The sequence below is a fragment of the Heterocephalus glaber genome, unplaced genomic scaffold, assembly GCF_053883595.1.
Source record: "Heterocephalus glaber isolate CG9 unplaced genomic scaffold, H.glaber_assembly_v1.0 deba00001724, whole genome shotgun sequence".
Taxonomy (NCBI): domain Eukaryota; kingdom Metazoa; phylum Chordata; class Mammalia; order Rodentia; family Bathyergidae; genus Heterocephalus; species Heterocephalus glaber.
The window spans coordinates 4,532,017-4,534,641 of record NW_028258435.1 but is presented as its reverse complement, the minus strand read 5'-3'; the positions used below and the strand labels follow the sequence as shown (position 1 = coordinate 4,534,641).

General features: G+C 43.2%; 1 pseudogene; it reads right to left on the bottom strand.

Annotated features, from left to right (window-relative positions):
• Positions 1-1,156: 1,156 nt before the first annotated feature.
• LOC147821628 (U2 spliceosomal RNA) lies at positions 1,157-1,320 on the bottom strand (annotated as a pseudogene).
• Positions 1,321-2,625: the final 1,305 nt, after the last annotated feature.

Genomic DNA, 2,625 nt, shown 5'->3' with positions numbered 1-2,625 from the left:
TCGGGCTGGGATCAAAATAAAAACATAAAAAAGACTATGAATGTAGCTCAGTGCGAAGGCCCTGGGTTCAATTCCCAGCACTGCAAATACAATACAACACAACACAGCACAACACAACACACTATACTACAATACAATACATGAAAATTCCTAAGCACATGGGGTTTCTACTGTGATGGGAAGCAACATATCATCAAGTGACTTCAATTGGAGGACACCTCCACAGGGGGTGCATTGGGGGGTTGGATGAACATAACAATAAAAGCGAGTCACACAAAGCTTCTGGTTCTCCAGTGTATCTAAAAGTACTGTTTACATTATACTGTAGTTTACTAAGTCTGTAATAGCATTATGTCTAAAAGCCAGGCATGGCGGCATACACCTGTCATCCCAGCTCTCAGGAGGCTGAGGCAGGAGGATTGCAGGGGGAAGGCAGGAGGGAGTTCAAGGCCAGCCTGGGCTACATAGTGAGTTAAGTTCAGCCTGGGCTACAAAGCAAGACCCTGCCTTTAAAAAAAATAAATAAAAGTATATCTCTTAATTAAAATATACCAAATGTGGTTCAGACAGGAAGTGAGTACCTGCTGTTGGAAAATCAGCACCGACAGACTTGTTCAATGCACTGTTGCCACAAAAATTCCAGTGGTAAAAACTGCAATAAAGTAAAACAAAAAAATCGAGGTGGCTGGTCTCTTGTGGTCATCAGGGTCACCCATGATCAGGGGGGCAGGGCTGGCTGAGGGCATAAACCCAGGACTTGGGGATCGCTGTGAGCCATCCTGCAGGCTACAGTGACAAAGAAACCACATGAGTCAGAGCCTTGGGAGAGGGGAGACGGGGAAGCCGTGAGTGTTTCCTTCCAGCATCCTGACTCGGCCGCACGCGCGCTGGTCCTTCTCTGTGAACGAGTCCTGCACTGAATACAGTGGACCCTTGACTTATGGACTCAATTATTCCCGTGGGCTGGTTGTAACTCGAGTTGGTCAATTGCCTTCAAAGTCTCTCTCCTGTACACAGACAGATCTCAGTGTCCTTAGAGAGACACTGGCCCAGGATTTCTCACCCCCACACAGGCAAGGCTGTTGTCATGTTCCTTCCAGAACTCTTTAAGGGTTAAATCTGCATCTGAGACCATCTGGAAGCACAAGCAGCTGGTGTTTGGGTCATAACTCAAGACTTTGGTCAAAAGTTAAAACTAAAATTCTGGTCACAACCCAAGGTGTTTGTATGTCAAGCTGTTCATAACTCGAGGGTTCACTGTACAACTTGCACCATGATTCTATTATACACTTGATCTTAGCCAAAAGGCCGAGAAGCAATTACCATGATTCTATTATAAACATTATTTATTTGAATTCAATAGTCAGCATGTTGAAAAAAGGTGATTTTAAATTGGAAGTACAGGGCCAGAGATTTAGCTCAGTGGCGCTGAGCCTGCCTCGCAAGTGCAAGGTCCTGAGTTTGATCCCCGGTACCAAAAAAAAAAAAGCGAGAAGTTGGAACCAGGTGCGGTGGTGCACTCCTGTAATTTCAGCACTCTGGGAGGCTGAGGCAGGAGAATCACCAGTTCAAGCTCAGTCTGGGTGACTTAATGAGGCCGTATTTTAAGACAATACCCAGTACTGAGGGGAGAAAAGAAAAAGAAGAAAATTTCAAGAATTTGGGAAAGAGGCAGAAGCTATGAAAAATGAGCTAAATTTTTTAGTTTTCATAAGTAAGAGTCAATAAATATTGCTTCAAATTAATAAGACAAATGGAGAGGTCTAAATGTATTATTAAGACACCACAAAATGAAAACAGCCAAATGGTTTGGACTGAAATGTAGAGTATTATGTTCTGCATGAAAATTTATTTCCATGGGATTTTTTGCCTTTTAAACTAATAGGTGTATAACAATCTTGCCTTTAATCAAGTCAACATTTTGAAGAATTTGAGGTAGAGTTAAAAAGACACAGAGAGAATAAAGTCCCACAGTGCACACCTATCATCCCAGCACCCTAGGAGGCTGAGGCAGGAGGATGAGCCCAGTTTGAGCCCAAGCTGGGCAACTTAACCACTTAGCAAGGCCCTGTCTCAAAACAAAAACTAAAACAGGGGATGTAGCTCAGTGAAAAGCCCTGGGTTCAATCTCCAGTGCTGCAAGAAAGGAAGAAAGGAAGAAAGAAGAAAGAAAGAAAGAAAGAAAGAAAGAATAAAGAAAGAAAGAAAAATATTTTTAAAATTTGTTGACCCAACAACCATGCATTGAAAGGTTGGCCTCAAAACCAGAAGTCGGGACCGTGCGTGGTTGTCAGCTCTCTGGGGAAGTGGGGAGGCCACCGTCCTCACAGGCGGAACCTGATTTCCACCTCCTGCTTCCCTGAGGTGCAGGATCACCTACTTACTGTATTCTCCATTATTATATTACATAGTATCACAAGACAATATCCAAAGTAAACATGTTAATAAAATAATAATATACAGTGTGCCAGCCCTGTCTAATTCCTAGAAAATATTCCAGCCCCATCTCAGCTTAATGGGACTTGAGCCATGGGTTGCTGGAACCAAAAGAGACCTCTGTGTGACATTGTATCTTACTGAGAAACAATGCAAACAAAAACTCAGTGTCCTGGGCAGAGTCCGGAA